This window comes from Juglans regia, chromosome 16 (assembly GCF_001411555.2).
Source record: "Juglans regia cultivar Chandler chromosome 16, Walnut 2.0, whole genome shotgun sequence".
Lineage (NCBI taxonomy): Eukaryota > Viridiplantae > Streptophyta > Magnoliopsida > Fagales > Juglandaceae > Juglans > Juglans regia.
The window spans coordinates 15,417,694-15,439,718 of record NC_049916.1 but is presented as its reverse complement, the minus strand read 5'-3'; positions in this window follow the sequence as shown (position 1 = coordinate 15,439,718).

Here is a 22,025-nt window from a genome sequence, read left to right as displayed (position 1 = left end):
ACTTAACATGACATGCTTGCAATGTATAGGAATACGTGACAGAATATCTTTTATAACAGATGAATAATTCATGACAGAATAAATTCTGTGTAACAGATAAATATGTAATGACTTGGCATGGCACATATGATAACATGCATACATACAATTTAGTTCCCTTACTTATCACTCATACACATTAAACTGATAGTAAGTTAAAAGCTAACTTACCTCGATCGTCGCGTTCTACTAGAATAAAGCGCGAAACACGAGGAACTGTAAAAGGTTATTCTAAAAGTTAGAAATTAATTACTAACAATTAGAAATGTGAAAAGAGACAACTTAGAGTAAAATTACCATTTTACCCTCTACATGTGGGCAAATGACCATTTTACCCCCTAACTTAAGGATTTGATATCCTAATTCCAAAAAAATTACCAAAATTTACATTCCTCATGTAAATTTTGTCCCAAACTCAAATCTCAACTCAGAAAAATTTAAAACCAATCACAACTATGAAAAACTCACTATGGCCGAAACCTACATAGGCCATTTGTCTTATTTTGGTTGCAATTCTTTCAAGTTCCAAAACTCATGAATAAACCAAAATCTTGTAACAAAGATCTTCCTATCCTAAGTTTAAAAACACCCTTAAAACTATCCATTAAGAAAAAGCTAATTATCAATACCAAACTTTTTGTAAAAAGACCCAAACTTTTTAACAAAAAGTAAACCTTAAATCACAAGTTTTGACCTTAATAAAAACATCTCCAAGAATTCCAAAAAATCAAATCTTACTTCTAACATATTCATAACATCATCCTAAGATCAAACATGCTTTAAAACATCAAACAAAACTCACCAAAAAATACAAAACAACACTTGGAGTTTTTGGTTTTAAACTTAGTCCAAAACAGAAACTGATTTTCCCAACTAACTATGATCAATCTCTTGATCCATGGCTTAAAGACATGTGATCTTCAAACTAACACATCAAATGGTTTAAAAATGTGTCCTAAAGAAGATCCAACCATCAAACTTAAAATCACATGGCTAAAATTTAATAAAACATGGATCTAACTCAAAAACATCAAAGTTTAGGCCTAACCGAAATCCTCTTGCATAGAAAATCATATCTTTAAAAATAATACTAAATATCTTCGAAATAACATCCTAACATGTATATAAGAGGCTTAGGATCATCATATAAAAATATCAAAGCCTTTGGAATAAGATTAAACCACGAAATATTCAAACTTTCACCAAACAGAAACTGTTTTTCCACTTCCAGTTTTCAAGTTTCTAACTCTAAGCAAATATATCATCAAAAGTTTTATTCATGCAACAAAACCTCAATGAAAATTCATAAACACATGTTAACAACACTCCATAATATTTTCGGACCAAGATAAGTCCATTAGCTTGGTCAAAACTTCCAAAACATAACATACTCTCCAGTTTGACGCCCAGAATGACCTTTCCATGGTTAAAAATACTTTTGACCGACCAAATGAGAATGGAATGAGACTAATAATATATCCACGGAAACTAGACTCAAAGACGAACAACTTATGTGAAGGAATCGTCGTGCGAAAATACATACAAAGGGTCGTAAATGGCCACGCAAAAAGTCCCAGAAATCTGCCCGAGAGAGCTCTTTTGGGTTTCTCTCTAAGAACGGGAGAAAGAAGTGATAAAATGGAGAGAAGTATGTCTTGCACGACTTTAGACTTATGGAGGGAGAAGTTATGGGCTTGAATGACCCTTGATTAGAGGTGGATATGTGACATAAAGTGGAGAATAGAGAGGGGCAGAGACTGCTTGCAGCAGCTGTGAAAGATGGAGGTTGATGGAGTGGATTTCTCCTTCACATCAAGGCACTATTGGGTGCAGCCAATGGCAGTGGATGGTCTGCCATGTGGGGGAGGAAACTTCTCCAAGAAGCTTTGCCAAGGTGGCCAATTTCGTGGGCCTTGGTGGGCCCTACCAAGTGGGCTTCAATTTGGGGTTTAAAGGGGGTTTGGTTAGGGTTTGAGATGCTATCAAGCCCAAAATCAATTTTTCTTGGCCCAATCAAATTCCCAAGGTTTAAAAGGTTGAATAATGATGTCATAACAAGGATTTGATTAATTAATAGCATGTGGAAGTGATTTAATCAAGTGATTAAACACAATGCTAGAAATCGGATTAAAAAGGGTTTGGAGGCCAACTTTAGGGTTTGGGAAAACCATTTAGGGTTTTGGTTTCAACCAAGCTTTTGGGGTTTCAATTGGATTCCAATCATTTAGGGTTTTGCTAGGGTTGAAACCCTCTTTGGTCTGGCACAATTTGGTTGAACAGATGAAACACAACTTTGCTTAGGTGGCATGATCTCACACCTTGATTCCTTCACAAATCTATCTAATGGTTCTTCTTTGTGTCAAGTGTCTAATACCATTCACTAAGTGTGGCTAAAATCTTGCCAAGTGTCCAAATAAAACTTCTCTAACCTAATTTGGACATTTCACATTGTGATTTTGAAAACACTGCAATGGGTGCGCTTATCGAGGTTACTATTCACTCCAAAAAAATACATAATAAACTTAGTACTAAAAATTCTAAATATTCATATTAACTTATAGTGAAAATCGTTTAACGAAATTCAACCCCGAAGTGCCCCTAAAAAAATAATTTCACAATTTTCAACAGACTTTTCGTCCGGAATTATGAAAATAAGTTATTGTGCCATAAAATCCTAAATAATCCTCTGAGTCCAATGGCATAGACCATAACGTATTCTGATACTTCTAACTACCTCAAATAATTAAACTCATATTACTAGCACCATAGTGAGTGATAACACTGACTATGTTGACAGACTAAAACCTATGCGATTGGTCGATTCGTAAAAACTTATGGGGTTTTCACGAGATTCCTAAAGTCAATAGAAATTCCACCAATGAATTTCTAGCGGGCTGTTACACCCACCAAGCATGCCATCCATCGCATGGCTCCAGTCCATGCCTTGCAGCCTCAACGCCCAAGCCACTAGCTTGGGCCATGCAGAGTCAGCGCCTAGGCCACCAGTTTAGGCCATGCAACGTACCAACATGGCTCACCATCAGCAAGCCATGCCGCACCACCTAGCCATGGACCAGCCCGAAGACCACTATGCCCAACCTAGCCCACCATGGGCCTATGCATGTCACTGCCAAGATTGGTCCATGCCACTATCATGTTTATTTATTTTATTTGATTTATTTATTTGTTTTTAAGGGACCTATTGAGAGTTTTCAACTTGTATTGCTTATAAATAGGGCATCTTTCCATTGCTTTAGGATCTTTTGGCAAATACCCTAGAGAGAAGATTATTGTTTGAGAGATCATAAATGGTGCCTTTGCACTTGAGTTTTTTGGATGAAATTCGTGAATCCCAAAGAGAGGATTACACCTTGCAATTCATTAAATATGTGTAATTCATTTATCTTATTCTTGCAACTTGGTGCAATTCGTGAATCCAAGTTGTGTTTATCAATATATGAGGTTTATTCAACTATTGTGCAATTCTTGAATCAATAGTTGAATTGTTATTGTTATTCATTTGTTCATTCAAGTTCTTAAGTATTTTGCTTTTGTTCCTGAGTGTTCTTCATTGTGTTCTTGGTGTTCATCATATTTTTGTTCTTCCAAATCCAATAAACCCTAGAAGTCGACCAGCCATAGTGTTTGTCAACTTCCCATAATTGTTTTGCTTCATCCACTTTGCCCTAGCCGAAACACACTTTTCTACTTGGTCAAATCCTTATTCGGCAATCACTTGCCTTATTTAGATTTGCCCTAGCCGATCACCATTCTTTCCATATTAGTGTTTCTACATTTTAGAAACCCTAATTGACCAAATCCTTTACCCTAGCCGACCATACACTTCCAACATTGAGTTCCAAGATTTTAGAAAAATTTCCTAAAATCACTCAACACCAAACTCGTCCAACCCTAGCCGCCCATTACTAAACCGTAAACCTAAACCCTAGCCGTCCATCACTATCTTTCCAAACCCTAAACCTAAACCCTAAGTGGCGCCAATCCTAATTGTCCTCCATTGTCGTGCGCCTTTTTCCACCATTGTAGCCATACACTTCATCAAGCCTTTCCATCATCCCATTCACCAATTCAAATCTAAACACCTAACCTCACCATACCAAAGTAGTCATCTTGACCACCATTGTTCAAGAATCAAGCAAGAGAGGAACGGGCTTTCGGTCATCTCAAGGAGATCCTAGACGTGGAGATCATAGTGTTTATGGACTTGATCAATGTCCCTAACACTAATTAGTGCTTTCATTGAGAAGATTCTTACTTGGTGAATTTTTAGAAGTTCTCACTTCTCCAAGAGGTAAACGTCGCGTTAACCCAAAAATTTTGTGAATTGGTTAGAGGAGACCTTCGTTGGATCCCATTTATTTTTGTTGATTGTGAAATACGAAGTTTGGGGGTTGAGGTGGAGAACGAAATAGTGTTCTTGAAGGAATCGACCACCCTTGAAGGTGGAGGATCCAAGGTTGGACAATTATTGTGCAAAAGAGGTTGCCCACCCACAAAGGTGGACAACTCAAGGTTGGACTTGTGAGCCCCTTCTACCTCCCATAGAAGAGTGCAAGTTGATGTCCAAAGCTACACCAACCAAAAATTACAGTTTGCAAGACTAGTTTGCAAGTGTTTCAAGAGGTTAGTTTGCAAGCGCCATGTCTACAACCAATCAAGAAGCCGAGTTGATATGAACCCGCGAGAATGGAATCCTTTGAACTCACAATCAATTTGAAAACTCCCCAAGAAAGCCAAAATAAGTCAATGGATGGAGAACCTAGACCCGATAAGAACTCGTTTCAAGAACCTAGATTATATTAAAATCTAGACCAGTTAAAAAACCTGTCTCAAGAACCCAGATTACAAAGGAGGAACGCCACAAAAGTTGTGATTTACCTTTGATAAGTTCAAAAGTTCAATTAAGAACAAGAGGAGTAAAACTCAACTCACAATGAATAAATTCATCAAATATCATAAACTTCTGAAAATGAGGCTACAAAGAGTATTTAAACCAAAACCTAATTAAAACCCTAGTAAAAATAAAATCTCTTTTATCCAAAACGCCCATGGATGAATAGTGCCGCGGCTACAGTGTCACTGCTACAGTAACGCTATAGTAACCTCTTGAAACCCTAGTTCAATAAAATAATAAATTTTCCAACATGCCCTTGCATAGGCCCCCTTAAGTCATTCCCGTAATAAACCCAATTATTCTAAACTAATAAATAAGTCATTTAAATGAATTAAATAAATTGAAAGCCTTCAAGTGCCCAAAGCCTTTAAGTCATGTTGTTGCCCTTTCCATAACTTATCAAATGAATCAAAACTGAATCTTCATCTTTTAAGCTCTTGAACTTGTAATTGACTCATATGGAACTTGCAACATATCTTTAAGACTAGACCCACCTTGGTTTCCATCATTCCCCCTTTCCTTAAAAGGATTCAACCTCGAATCTCCATCTGGATCAAAAGGAAAAATGTTAGTAACATTGAAAATAACATAAACATGATACATACCTGGAAGATCCATTTTATATGCATTTTCATTAATTTTCTTAAGAATTTGAAAATGTTGATTCAAGCTACTCCTATCATTAACAAGCAAAAACATCAAAGTTAAAGGAGTAAGTGGACTAAGTCTATAAACCATTTCAAATGGAGAATATAAAGTGGTAGTATGCATGGTCCTATAATATGCAAACTCTATAAATCTATCCATAACCATAAAAATATAATCTCTACTCCTTTCTTTCCTAGGCAGCCCCAAAACAAAGTCCATAGATATGTCTACACATGACTCCCTAGGAATTGGTAAGGGTGTATATAACCCATGTGGCAAAAGCTTGAATTTGGTCTTTCTGCATATAATGCACCTGCCACAAATACGATTAACATCTCTTTTCATCTTAGACCAATATAAATGTTCATGTAAAATGTCTAAAGTTTTCTTGACACCAGAATGACTACTCCAATTATATGCATATTATATGAAAGGCAAATGATAGTCCTGCAAACGTTCATGCAACAAGTCAATGTATGGCAAATGATATTCCCACAAACGTTCATGCAACATGTTTAAAATCTTCTTTATACCAAAATAACAATTCCAATTATATGCAAACTCAATGAAAGGCAAACAATACTCCCACAAACGTTCATGCAACATGTTAGTGAATGACAAATGATACTTCCACAAATGTTCATGCAACACTTCAATGAATGGCAAATGATACTCCCACAAACATTCATGCAACACATCAATGAATGACAATTGATACTTCCACAAACGTTCATGCAACACGTCATTGAAAGACAAATGATATTCCCACAAACGTTTATGCAACACAACAAAAGTCTTCCTTACACCAAGGTTACCCAACAAATCACCATGTTGTCTATCACACATAAGCAACTTACGCAAAAAACTTGTAGGCACACAAAATCTATTCTTTCTAAACAGGTACCAATCTAGTTTATAGAACTTACCAAACGATGATTTCTCACATGTTCTATACACACTAGCAAAGTTATCATCATTAGCATGCAATTCTATATCATATTCAAGTCTCAACAATTTTGCATCTAAAATGAAGATAAGGACATACCTTATTGCAAAAACATCAACCACAAAATTTTCTATATCTTGTGTGTATTTGAATACATGAGGAAAAGTCTCAATACAATCCTCCTGCTTATCACGCATTCTAGTCAACAACTTACCTTGTCCCTTTAAGTGTGTCAAGGACTCATGTTCTTCAAAGAAAGGTTGGTTATGAATTGTCACACCTGACACAAAATCAATGTAGTGTTCTATCTCCCTAATAGGTGGCAATCCACTAAACACACTGCTAGGAATCATGACCTTATATCCCTACAACAAAGAAACAACAATACTAGGTAAAGATACGTCAAGTTCATTAGTATTAAAACTCACCTTAGTATAAAAACTCAATTTTCTCTTTGTTTTTCTCTCACTTTCTTCACTCTCACTTTTCTTTCCACTCTCTTTTTATTTTTCACTCTTTTTTTTCCTTTTACACTCTTTTTTCTTTTCACTCTCTTTTGTTCTGTCACCCTTTTTTTCTTCATCTTTTTTTGTACTCTCGACCTCACAATTATTTTTCAACTCATTCTCTCTTTTGCTTGAGGTATCAGTCTCACCCTTTTCTTTTTTCTCTCTCATTTTCCTATCTTTCTCTATGTCAACCTCACTATTTTCTTTTTTCTCAATCTCACCTTCACTCTTGCTTTTTAGTTCAATCTCACTTTCACTCTTGCTTTTTAGCTCAATCTCTTTTTTACTTTTTCTTTTTTTATCACTGTCACTGTCACTCTTTCTTTTTTTATCACTCTCATTTTCACTCATTCTTTTTTGAGCAACCTCACTTTTCAGTTTCAATTGTTCCCCATGGACTTGTGTTGGAGTTAAAGGAGCAAGTTTGATTGTTTTTCCATCCTTTTCAAAACTATACATGTTCCTTAACCCATCACGGATCACCTTCTTATCATACTGTCACGGCTTCCTCAACAAAATATGACCAACATGCATAGACACTACATCACAAAGGACCATATCCTGGTATTTCCCAATTGAAAAAGAAACTAGCACTTGCTTATTTATCCTAACCTCCCCACAATCACTCAACCACTGCAACTTGTATGGTCTAGGGTGTTTCAAGGTTGGTAAATTCAATTTCTGCACTAAAGTAGTGCTAGCCAAATTAATACAACTCCTCAAATCAATGATCATACTACATACCTTGTTGTTGATGTGACATCTAGTATGAAAAATGTTCTCACTCTGCTGCTTTGTATCATTCATCTTAATTTGTGTATTGAGTGCATGCCTGGCAACAAGAGACTCATCATACTCTTCTTTCTCATATCCATTCTCAATACTAGGCTCATGTCGCCTCCTATCTCTTTCACCTTGCAGATTTCTAATCACTGTTTGTTGATTATCCATACTATCCCTCACTTCACCCAACACCAAGTTCAACCGCTCAAACTGTTGTTGCATGGCTTGCAACACAAAGGTTGAGTTATCTGCCACACCCTTTGGTGATGAGTCACTTCTATGAGACATCATAATATGCTACACAAAAACAATGTTAGTGGAAAACCTCACACACTCCCTTACGTGTTTACACTCGAATAATAGCACTTCACCTGTGTTTCACTCTTAATGGTCTTTTTCCCGATAATAATCTTACACTCTCTTGCCTTTTACTTCAATAGTTTTCCTGCTCAAGTTCTTTAAGAACTAGTTGAACTAAATCAAGACAATACAATCTTGTATTATTCCAACCAGCAATATAGATCCAAGAAATAAGGAATGAATAAAATGACACGAGACTCAAGGAATTTATACGAGGGAAAGAGTAATTATAAAATAAAAAACCAACTAGAAAGATGTATTTAGCTCCTATGAAGATAAAATATCAATCAACAAAAACTTTTTTTCTCTTTGTTGTAACTATGTAGCAACTTCTGAATATGCTACATTTTCTTTTCTTCTTCTTCTTCTTCTCCCTTCTTTGTTTTTTTTTTTTTTTTTGGAATTTTCTTTTCTTTTCTTTTCCTTTCGTTTCTTTTCTTTTCTTTTCTTTTCTTTTCCTTTCCTGTCTTTTCTTTTCTTTTCTCTTCTTCTCTCAAAAGAAGAGAAGAGAATCAATTGTGAAATACTCAATTGTGAAAATCAAGCAATTGAATTCAAGCACGCAAGAATTGACAATGAAATAGAAGAAAATCAATGGAACGACACTCCAAGTAATGGATAAACTTAGAGATAAAGGAAACCCTAGAATTTTGAAACCCTAGGTGATGCAAATTTCAGCCAGACCAAAAACCCTAAGAATTTTAGGCAGCCTACTTTTTGTTTCAACTTTTTTTTTTTTTTTTTTGCAACCCTAAAACAATGAAGCCCTAGAATTAAATTTAAGGATGCAAGAATTAAAAGATAGAATCAAACCTGATTGGAAACCTTACTCTGAATACCAAATGATATGAACCCGCGTGAATGTAATCACTTGAACCCACAATCAATTTGAAAACTCCTCAAGAAAACCAAAATAAGTCAATGGATGGAGAACCTGGACCCGATGAGAACTCGTTTCAAGAACCTAGATTATATTAAAATCTAGACCCGTTGAAAAACCTGTCTCAAGAACCCAGATTACAAAGGAGGAAGGCCACAATGGTTGTGATTTACCTTTGATAAGTTCAAAAGTTCAATTAAGAACAAGAGGAGTAAAACTCAACTCACAATGAATAAATTCATCAAATTTCATAAACTTCTGAAAATGAGGCTACAAAGAGTATTTAAACCAAAACTTAATTAAAATCCTAACTAAAATAAAGTCCTTTTTACCCAAAACGTCCCTGATGTAGGATAGAAATGAGAATAGAAATAGAAGTAGAATAATAGCAAATAGAGAAGAAAGAACCAGAAAGACAAGAGAAGAAGAACCAGAAGGAGAAGAGAAGAAGACGAAAGCAAGAGAAATGGAGATTGGAAGGAGGCGGCTGCACAAGCGCACAATTCTTAAATCTTCAACAACTAACATTCAGTATTTCATTACAAGTATTTAAATAGGAAAATAACAAATCCTAAGTAAACCTTAAAAAGGTTATGGGCTAAAGCCCAAGCCCAAGCCCAAGCCCAAGCCCATTAAAATAAAGAAAACATAAGTAAAAATAACCAAAATAACAGTAATAAAAAGATGTCCTCATCAACTCTCCTAGGGTGGGAAAAAAAACTCCACTCCGTCGAGTGAAGAAAACACAATAAGGCTGCAATCAATCACCCAAACATAAGCTAAGTGGTTGAGCAAGCTTCTTCCAACGTCCATAAACACGAATGAGTGGAGGCCTGAATTTGGTATCCCCATCAACTCTCTCGGAATGGGTGGACGGTGATCCGGGCAGGAGAAGATTTGGATGACTCTGATAGAGCTCCAATAAATCTGAATCAAGCTACTGAAGTGTCTCTCTGGGATCTACCCAGCGAACAAGAAAATGCTGAACCTCTCTATCATTGGTTAATACCATCTGTTCATCTAAAATAACATCAATTTTATCTTTGTGTGCTGTGATAGATGGTATTGGAGTAGGAATAACGAAAGGGTCAAGGTCAAGGTCAAGGTTCACAAATGGAGGTAGAAAAAGATCATTGGAGGAATTGAAATGGCCTTTGTAAGCAACTAAGTCCTCAACATTGAAAGTAGAGTGGCAACCAAAATGTGATGGAAGATCAATAACATAGGCATTTGGATCAACATGCTTTAAAATTTTAAAAGGACCAACACTACGTGCTTGCAATTTTGGAACGGATCCAGGTGGACGCCGTTTCAGTCTAATTCAGATCACAACATAATCCTCAATACGCAAATCAACTCGAAGTTTATATGATGCATTACTGGCTTCATGTTGTTTATTGATCTCAATATGCGAATCATGAAAATGTTGTACAAATGCCTTAACTGATGCAGACACACTAGCTTGTAGGGACATGAGAATAGGATCTAAAAGCTTCCTAGGTTTATAACCATGAACGACTTCAAAGGGACCCATGCCTAAAGACCGATTCACAAAAATGTTACATGCAAAGTGAGTGGTAGGGAGGATCAAAACCCAATCCTGAAGATTGTCCTGGACGAAACATCTTCTAAAATTGCCAGGACTGCAGTTAACAACTTCAGTTTGACCACCCGTCTGAGCAAGGGCCACTATTGGAGACTCCAACGGGACCTCCATAACAACCACAACAAACACAACAGAGTTACCCACATGTGTATGCTCACACTCCGTAGGGCTAATGATATTTAGCCCTTTTCGTTCCACAATTTTCTTTGCTTGCTGTGAACCAACAGGTTTTGGAGGTAACGGATTAAGGTGAATCTTCTTCCCATTAAACACAAAGGAACATGAATTGGATCGACCATGGATGGTTACATCCAAGTCGAACAACCAAGGTTGACCAAGAATGATATGACCGACATCCATAGGAATGACGTCACACCATATATGATCCTTATACTCTAGGAACTGGATGGGCAACAAACAACGCTCTTTTATAGCTATGGAAGAAGTATCGACCCAAGAGACACTATACGGTTAAGGGTGAAGAACTAGCTTCAACCCAAGACGTGACACAGTAGCCACAAAAACCACATTAATGCAACTACCACTATCCACAATGATTTTATAACCCTTATCATTGATTTTGATATTAGTATGGAAAATGGCATGACGACGCCAATCATCAGTATCTTTGGGCTGGGTAAGCGTACAACAAACAACACTTAACCGGAGTGTGTTAGGAACAAAGGGCATAGAACCTAGACCCACAGGGAGGGTCCGAATGCAACCTAAGAAGGTATCTTCATCATCACCCAAATCACCAAACTCTTCAAGCTTAGGCTCATAGACTTGATCTTCTAACGGCTTATCAACAACACCCTCATGTTCATTAATGACCAAAGCTCGACTAGGACAATTGGAGGCAATATGGCCAAAACCCTTACAGTTGAAGCACTGCAAGTGAGAGGAAGTCCTAGGAATTTCAGGACCTTTACCCTTATTTTCTAGTACAGGAGGAACATTAGATGGGGGAGGCCCTAGAAGAGACTTAGGGGAAAAAGTGGATGCTGGGGTGATGGACGGGCGGTTGTCACCACGCTTTCCATACGGAGTCCTGGTAATCGACTCATAATCTCGGACTAAAGAATAAGCGTGGTCAAGAGTAGTGACACCCCGAAGGACAAGCTCACGCTTAAGATCATCTTTTAGGCCTTGTCTAAACCTACTCAAGGTCATGGCCTCATCGTCAACTACATGACATCTCATTCGTAACTCATCGAATTGAGTAACGTACTCAGTCACTGGCCGATTGCCCTGTGTGAGGGCATTCCATTGGTCCAATAAATTACTCCTATAAGATTGGGGTAAGTACTTCTCTTGAAGGCGGCGTTTCATTTCTTCCCAACTCCCAACAGGAAGCCATGATGCCTCTCAAGAAGATCCTCTACACTTTCCCAAAAGAGTTGGGTAGTGCCAGTTAATTTCAAGCTAGCGAATTCAACTCTCCGATCCTCAAGAACCCCATACCAAGTAAAGAAACGATCCATATCCTTAATCCATTGAGTAAAAACTCGAGGATCTAAACAACCATCAAAAGTAGGGGCATCTAACTTGATGTTTCTAAATAAGCGCTCTTCATGACGAGTAGGAGACTGAGTACCCTGACGGTAATAGTCTCGTCCTCGCTCACAATCATAATCCCTTTCCCCACGATCACGTCTAAAGTGTTGTCGACCACCTCGTCGACGACGATGGTCTCTATTATGGGACGCTTTAGAATTGTTAGATGAATGAGGGGGTTCCTCCAAATTGTTCAACCTAGCAACTAGGTCCATGTTCTCCTCACGAGTAGCAGTCACCTCAATTTGGACAACCACTAATTGAGTCTGTAAATGCTGCTAGTTGGTGGCTAATTGAGCTAATTGTTGAGTGAGGGCATCAAATTGGGAAGGATCCATGGTAAATGTACTGGAACTAGGGGTGACAAGACGACAACTACGCAACTGCATGCAATGCAACACCCACTAAATGAAGTGCAATGGAGATCATTGAACAACAAATGCAAGCAATGAAAATATCAACCTGAGCAATATTATTATTATTTTTTTTTTGGGATTACGTAAATCCAAATACGGCAAGCAACTAATGCTGATATTTAAAATGACAAAAGACCAAATACCAATCAAGAAAATCCAATCACATAGGATTTTTTTTTTTTGAATAAATAATGAAAAGACGAAGAACAAAGGTATGGTCTTATGAAGATGAGAGAATGGGAATACAAAATCTAAGAGTTGACTAAATTGGGCTGCAGCAAGTATGGGAATAAAATTAACCACGGAAACTAAATCAACAAAGGATCCAATCAAGTGGGTCTGGAAAATTTACTACAGGTAGCACAGCACAGAGAAAACAATTGATACAATTTTAAAAATAAACCGATTGTATAAAACCAAATAAAAATAGGAAGCAGTAAACTCCCTCAGTTCGTTGAGAAGAAACACATGGTGCACCCGACGTTACAGTTCATGTTCTTGACTTTCTTTCTTTTTTTTGTTTTTTTTCGCACCTGCAGTCTCTGGGTATTTCTGCACTGGGAGAAAAGAACGTCGCGCAAGAGGAGAAACCGAGAGACGGAGAGACGTCTGCCAGAGGGAGAAGAATTGGAGCTGAGATTTCGTGTTTCCGGCACCGTCTGTCTCAGGTTTGGTGGTTTCGGCGAGGTCTGTTTTGCCGCAACGGCTTATTGGCGTGGACTTGAGATTTGGTGCTCGACGCAAGGGAAAAGAACGCCGAAAGAGAAAACCAGAGGGGAAGATGAAACGATTTTTTTTTTTGGATTGAAGGGAGTTCGAGATGTTGGCGTGATCTGGTATGGATGATTTGAGAAGAAGGTGAATGGTTTCGGAGGAAGAAGATGAAACGATGGGGACCGAAATTAATTGTTTGAGAAAACAATAGAACCGGCTCTGATACCAAATATGATGTAGGATAGAAATGAGAATAGAAATAGAAGTAGAATAATAGCAAATAGAGAAGAAAGAACCAGAAAGAGAAGAGAAGAAGAACTAGAAGGAGAAGAGAAGAAGACGAAAGCAAGAGAAATGGAGATTGGAAGGAGGCGGCTGCACAAGCACACAATTCTTAATTCTTCAACAACTAACATTCAGTATTTCATTACAAGTATTTAAATAGGAAAATAACAAAACCCAAGTAAACCTTAAAAAGGTTATGGGCTAAAGCCCAAGCCCAAGCCCAAGCCCATTAAAATAAAGAAAACATAAGTAAAAATAACCAAAATAACAGTAATAAAAAGATGTCCTCATCAACCCCTGGATGAACAGTATCGTGGCTACAATGTCGCTGCTACAGTAATGCTATAGTAACCTCTTGAAACCCTAGTTCAATAAAATAATAATTTTCTCAACATGCCCCTTACATAGGCCTCCTTAAGTCCTTCCCGTAATAAACCCATTTATTCTAAACTAATAAATAAGTCATTTAAATGAATTAAATAAATTGAAAGCCTTCAAGTGCCCAAAGCCTTTAAGCCATGTTGTTGCCCTTTCCATAGCTTATCAAATGAATCAAAACTGAATCTTCATCCTTCAAGCTCTTGAACTTGTAATTGACTCATCTGGAACTTGCAACATATCTTTAAGACTAGACCCACCTTGGTTCCCATCATGTGATAGTGAAGAGCATAGAAGGACCATGGAGACTATGAGAAGAAAAACACATGAGAGTATTGAAAGAATTGAAAGAAGACTTGTTGAAGGTCAAGCCCCATGGCATGAGACTAATGGACAAAGGCAAGATGCTTTTGTGGATGGTGTTGAAATTAGTGTGACCGAATCTAGGCATGAACCACCAAGAGTAGAGTTGAGAAGAGGTGGATGTGTTGAGCATGATGATGTTACGGTTGAAAGATGGATTCATGGTGGAAGCCACCATAAAATCCCGAGCATTAGAGGAAGACATCAAGACGTGAGGTATGAGATGCCAAGATATGAAGATGGCCATGAGGCCGAATATGCTTATGAAGATGAGAGGCCTTGGGTCCATGAAAATCGTGAGGGTAGAGGACACCATTACTATGATAGAAATGGAGGCAATCATGGAAGAATATTTGATGATGAATTCCAAGAAGAAACAAGGGGAAACTGAACAAATGATCGGGGACCCAAGAGACCTAAGGTGGACTTCCCTAAGTTCAATGGGGGAGATCCATATGAATGGCTTGACAAGGTGGATCACTGCTTCCACACTTATGAGGTGCCGAGAAGAGAAAGAGTGTCAACGACATGTTTTTACTTGGAAGGAAAAGATAGCAAATGGTGGAGATGGATTTGTGACCAATATGAGAAGGATGAGAAGAGGTTGGAGTGGATCGCATTTGAAAAAGAATTTTTGTTACAATTTGGCCCTTCCCCCATTATTAACCATCATGGGAAATTAGCCAAATTGAAGCAAGAAGGTAAAGTCCACCACTATATTGAAGAGTTTCGACAATTACAAAATCTTGTGAGAGGTTGGTCCGAGAAAGCTCTTGTGGGTACATTTATTGATGGCTTGAAGCCTTGGTTAGCCAAGGAAATTAAGTTGAAGCAACCTACAAGAATTCAAGAGGTCATGAGAATGGCCGAGATCCTTGAGGAAAGTAACACCATGGAGAGAAAGTTTTCCAAGGATGTGTGGAGTAAAGCCTCAAAAACTTTGCAAACCAAACCACCTTGGAAAAATCGAGTGGAAGTGGATGTTTCTAAACCAAGGCCATTTGAGGTTAAGAAACTTTCTAGAGAGGAAGTTCAAGATAGAATTAAGAAGGGATTATGCTTCAAGTGTGGAGATAAGTGGAGCAAGAAGCACTCTTGCAAATCAGGTAAAGCCTTTGTGATGATTAAAGATGATTAACATGAAGAATCTTCAAATCATGAATCCGAGCATGAGGAGGCCGAACCTAGTAGTGAAGAGGAGGATGCCGAGTTGTCTCTAAATGCCATGTCCGGTGTTCAAAAGCCCACTTCTATGAGAGTCATGGCATGGATAGGCAAGTTTGAGGTTACATTATTGGTTGATAGTGGCTCAACCCATAATTTTATCAATTCCAACATTGTCACCAAAGTTGGATTGAAGCTGAGCACTATTAAGCCATTTGAAGTGAAGATTGCCAATGGAGACAAACTAAGATGTGAAGGCCTTATAAGAGAGGTCAAGATGAATGTCCAAGGGGTGATAATTGTTGTGGATTTCCATGTGTTATCACTAGTGGGACTAGATGTTGTCTTGGGCAATGCTTGGCTTAGAGGCATTGGCAAAGTTGTGAATGACTATGATAAAATGATCATGGAATTTCGGATTGGGTCCAAGAAGAAGTTGTGGACAACTTTGACATCCAAAGAAGTAAAGTCTTGTGAGACTATGATGTTTGAAAGATTGTGCAAGGGTGGAGCTAGTTACTTTGCCATAATTCTAGCAAAGTAAGAGGCACTTTTTGAGGTTGAAAAGAGTGAAGAGGGAAGCAAGAAGGAAGACTTGTCCTTGCTGCCCGTGGAGGTTCGAGAGGTCATGAGAGATTGGAGGGTCCTAGAGGTGCCAACTACTTTGCCACCCACTAGGCCCTTTGATCATCGCATTGCCTTGGTTGTAACAGCCCGCTAGAAATTCATTGGTGGAATTTCTATTGACTTTAGAAATCTCGTGAAAACCCCATAAGTTTTTACGAATCGACCAATCGCATAAGTTTTAGTCTATCAACATAGTCAGTATTATCACTCACTATGGTGCTAGTAATATGAGTTTAATTATTTGAGGTAGTTAGAAGTGTCAGAATGCGTTATGGTCTACGCCATTAGACTCAGAGGATTATTTAGGATTTTATGGCGCAATAACTTATTTTCATAATTCCGGACGAAACGTCTGTTGAAAATTGTGAAATTATTTTTAGGGGCACTTCGGGGTTGAATTTCGTTAAACGATTTTCACTATAAGTTAATATGAATATTTAGAATTTTTAGTACTAAGTTTATTATGTATTTTTTTGGAGTGAATAGTAACCTCGATAAGCGCACCCATTGCAGTGTTTTCAAAATCACAGTGTGGAATGTCCAAATTAGGTTAGAGAAGTTTTATTTGGACACTTGGCAAGATTTTAGCCACACTTAGTGAATGGTATTAGACACTTGACACAAAGAAGAACCATTAGATAGATTTGTGAAGGAATCAAGGTGTGAGATCATGCCACCTAAGCAAAGTTGTGTTTCATCTGTTCAACCAAATTGTGCCAGACCAAAGAGGGTTTCAACCCTAGCAAAACCCTAAATGATTGGAATCCATTTGAAACCCCAAAAGCTTGGTTGAAACCAAAACCCTAAATGGTTTTCCCAAACCCTAAAGTTGGCCTCCAAACCCTTTTTAATCCGATTTATAGCATTGTGTTTAATCACTTGATTAAATCACTTCCACATGCTATTAATTAATCAAATCCTTGTTATGACATCATTATTCAACATTTTAAACCTTGGGAATTTGATTGGGCCAAGAAAAATTGATTTTGGGCTTGATAGCATCTCAAACCCTAACCAAACCCCCTTTAAACCCCAAATTGAAGCCCACTTGGTGGGGCCCACCAAGGCCCACGAAATTGGCCACCTTGGCAAAGCTTCTTGGAGAAGTTTCCTCCCCCACATGGCAGACCATCCACTGCCATTGGCTGCACCCAATAGTGCCTTGATGTGAAGGAGAAATCCACTCCATCAACCTCCATCTTTCACAGCTGCTGCAAGCAGTCTCTGCCCCTCTCTATTCTCCACTTTATGTCACATATCCACCTCCAATCAAGGGTCATTCAAGCCCATAACTTCTCCCTCCAGAAGTCTAAAGTCGTGCAAGACATACTTCTCTCCATTTTATCACTTCTTTCTCCCGTTCTTAGAGAGAAACCCAAAAGAGCTCTCTCGGGCAGATTTCTGGGACTTTTTACGTGGCCATTAACGACCCTTTGTAAGTATTTTCGCATGATGATTCCTTCACATAAGTTGTTCGTCTTTGAGTCTAGTTTCTGTGGATATATTATTAGTCTCATTCCATTCTTATTTGGTTGGTCAAAATTATTTTTAACCATGGAAAGGTCATTCTGGGCGTGAAACTGGAGAGTATGTTATGTTTTGGAAGTTTTGACCAAGCTAATGGACTTATCTTGGTCCGAAAATTTTATGGAGTGTTGTTAACATGTGTTTATGAATGTTCATTGAGGTTTTGCTGCATGAATAAAGCTTTTGATGATAGATTTGCTTAGAGTTAGAAACTTGAAAACTGGAAGTGGAAAAACAGTTTCTGTTTGGTGAAAGTTTGAATATTTCGTGGTTTAATCTTATTCCAAAGGCTTTGATATTTTTATATGATGATCCTAAGCCTCTTATACACATGTTAGGATGTTATTTCGAAGATATTTAGTATTATTTTTAAAGATATGATTTTCTATGCAAGAGGATTTCGGTTAGGCCTAAACTTTGATGTTTTTGAGTTAGATCCATGTTTTATTAAATTTTAGCCATGTGATTTTAAGTTTGATGGTTGGATTTTCTTTAGGACACATTTTTAAACCATGTGATGTGTTAGTTTGAAGATCACATGTCTTTAAGCCATGGATCAAGAGATTGATCATAGTTAGTTGGGAAAATCAGTTTCTGTTTTGGACTAAGTTTAAAACCAAAAACTCCAAGTGTTGTTTTGTGTTTTTTGGTGAGTTTTGTTTGATGTTTTAAAGCATGTTTGATCTTAGGATGATGTTATGAATATGTTAGAAGTAAGATTTGATTTTTTTGGAATTCTTGGAGATGTTTTTATTAAGGTCAAAACATGTGATTTAAGGTTTACTTTTGTTAAAAAGTTTGGGTCTTTTTACAAAAAGTTTGGTATTGATAATTAGCTTTTTCTTAATGGATAGTTTTAAGGGTGTTTTTAAACTTAGGATAGGAAGATCTTTCTTACAAGATTTTGGTTTATTCATGAGTTTTGGAACTTGAAAGAATTTCAACCAAAATAAGACAAATGGCCTATGTAGGTTTCGGCCATAGTGAGTTTTTCATAGTTGTAATTGGTTTTAAATTTTTCTGAGTTGAGATTTGAGTTTGGGACAAAATTTACATGAGGAATGTAAATTTTGGTAATTTTTTTGGAATTAGGATATCAAATCCTTAAGTTAGGGGGTAAAATGGTAATTTTACTCTAAGTTGTCTCTTTTCACATTTCTAATTGTTAGTAATTAATTTCTAACTTTTAGAATAACCTTTTACAGTTCCTCGTGTTTCGCGCTTTATTCTAGTAGAACGCGACGATCGAGGTAAGTTAGCTTTTAACTTACTATCAGTTTAATGTGTATGAGTGATAAGTAAGGGAACTAAATTGTATGTATACATGTTATCATATGTGCCATGCCAAGTCATTACATATTTATCTGTTACACAGAATTTATTCTGTCATGAATTATTCATCTGTTACAAAAGATATTCTGTCACGTATTCCTATACATTGCAAGCATGTCATGTTAAGTTAAGTATGCCATCTGTTACATGTATTTCATGTCATGTAAGATTCACTGTCACATGTTACACCATGTTATGAAATGTTATCTGTTATATGGTATGCCATGTTACGAAATGTTGCATGTCACATGTATGCCATGTTATGAAATGTATTCTGTTACATTTATGACTTGAAGTATGTCATGTCTGTCATCTTATGTTCATGTCATGTTATGCTACGTCAAGACTTTTTTCTTTTATGTCACGATCATGTTACGTCACGTTACGAAATGTCATGTATGCCAGTTAAGTTATTCATGTCAATCACGACCCTAAGCGCTAGGATGGGGTAATATCCTAGTGGAACTCCTTTGTTCACGCTGGAGTGTCTAAATAGGTGTGAAATTCCCTGGGTTGACAAAGTACAGTCAACAGGTTGCGAATGGGGCCTAATTAGCTGGTCACCGGAGCGCGCCAGGCACTAACGCCGATGGTGCCACACATTACGTTACGTGTGTCCACAGCAAGTGTGGCACAAACAAATAAGTCATGGGGCCACAACAACTGTGGAGCATACACTACGTGAGACACAGCAATTGTGACACGTAGAATACGTGGGGCCACAACAACTGTGGAGTACGTATTAACGCACTCACAGCTGGTATAGAAACCTGTGATGTGATGCGGTAATCGGCAGGGACACACGGCTCAAGGGGACCTGTGTAGCACCCATATGGTCACTTTAATGATTAAGTCTATTGAATAAGATTTCAAGTTCATGTATTTCACGTTCAAGTCATGTTTCAAGTTCACGTTATGTTACGTTCAAGTTTACGTTCACGCAATCATGGTAATCCCATGAGACAAGAATATGTTTCAAGTTCATGTTATGTTATGTTCACATTTACGTTATGTTCCAAGTTCACATTTATGTTATGTCATGCTCAAGTTCATGTTCAAATTATGCATGTTCACGTTCATGTTATGTTTTAAGTCCATATTATATTTCAAGTTCACGTTCATGCTATGTTTCAAGTCATGTTCATGCTAAGCTTCAGTTTCAGTTTAAGTTATGCCAGTTATGTTATGTTGTATGTCAAGTTATGCTATGATTACTTATGATTTGATTATGCATTCATGCTTTTACTGCCATGCATGCATCATTAACCTGTGTGGAAGTTTTCCGTTAACTTGCTGAGATTTGTAATCAAATCTCACTATGGTAGTCCCAACTACCATTCCCCCCGAATGGTAGATTTTGTTATAGGATCTGAAGGAGAACCGGGAATCGACCAACTGGAAACGGCCGACTAAGCGACGGTGCGACGTAGATGGTATTTCAATAGTTACCTCAGATTACTACTTGTATTGGTGGAGTTCAATCTCCAGCACTCTTTTGATCACAACCTTATGGACTATTATTGTGATCTTAGTTGTTTAGTATGTCGTTAAGTATGAAGTATGTTTTAAGTATTTGAGATATTTTCGTTTGGTGCATAGTATTGCTAAAGAAAAAAAATTATCCGCTGCGAATATTGCATAATGCTAGATGCATGTTAGGAATATTGCATCTTATATGTCATGAACGGGGGCAGGTAACCTTGTGTTGCATGTCTCGACACTTCAAATGTCCGTCCGATCCTAAGCGGAATTTGGGGCGTCACATTGGTGGATGAGAGTAAACCGGTTAATGTTCCTTCATACCGGTATGCTCACTTCCAAAAAGAAGAAATTAAGAGACAAGTTGAGGAGATGTTGAAGGGAGGTTTGATAAGGCCTAGTACTAGTCCTTTTTCTTCACCGGTATTGTTGGTGAGAAAAAAGGATGACACTTGGTGGTTTTGTATCGATTATAGAGCGTTGAATGAAGCTACCATCAAGGATAGGTTTCCCATACCTATCGTTGATGAAATATTGGATGAGTTGCATGGGGATAATATCTTTTCAAAACTTGACTTGAGGGAGGTTTATCATCAAATCTGCATGAGGGAAGGAGATGTGCACAAAACGGTTTTTAGAACTCACAATGGCCACTTTGAGTACCTTGTTATGCCATTTGGGTTGTGTAATGCTCTCTCAACTTTCCAAGCCTCCATGAACACTATCTTCAAGCCGTTGTTGAGGAAGTTTGTGTTGGTTTTCTTTGATAACATATTGGTGTATTCCAAAACCGTGGAAGATCACAAGCTACACTTGAAGATTGTAATGAAGATCCTTGAAGAACATCATTTTTTCATTAAGGCATCCAAATGTGCCTTCATGGAAAAAGAGCTTGAGTATTTGGGACATTTTATTTCGAGAGAATGAGTGAAGGTTGACCAAAGGAAGATTGAAGCTATGGTGGATTGGCCATTGCCCATTGATGTTTCGGCCTTGAGGGGATTCTTGGGCTTGACCGGTTACTATAGGAGATTTGTCAAGCATTATGGATTGATTGCTAAACCTCTCACTTCTTTGTTAAAGAAAGATAATTTTGAATGGACCCAAGAGGCTAGAGAAGCCTTTGATGAGTTGAAGAGGGCATTGACTACCACGCCCGTGTTGGCTTTGCCAAACTTTGAGAAGCCTTTTGAGGTCTACACCGATGCTAGTGGGAAGGGGATATGGGCTGTTTTGATCCAAGATAAAAGACTAATGGCTTTTATTTCCAAAGGACTTGGTCCTATGAAGAAGGCTTGGAGTACATATGCTAGGGAAATGCTTGCGGTTGTGCATGCCGTGAAGGTGTGAAGACCTTATTTGTTGGAAATGAAATTTACCATTATTACAGATCAACAAGCATTGAGGCATTTGTTGCAACAAAAGATTGTGACCCCGAAGCAACAAAAATTTCTTGTAAAGCTTTTGGACTTTGAATATGATAATGTGTATCAACTC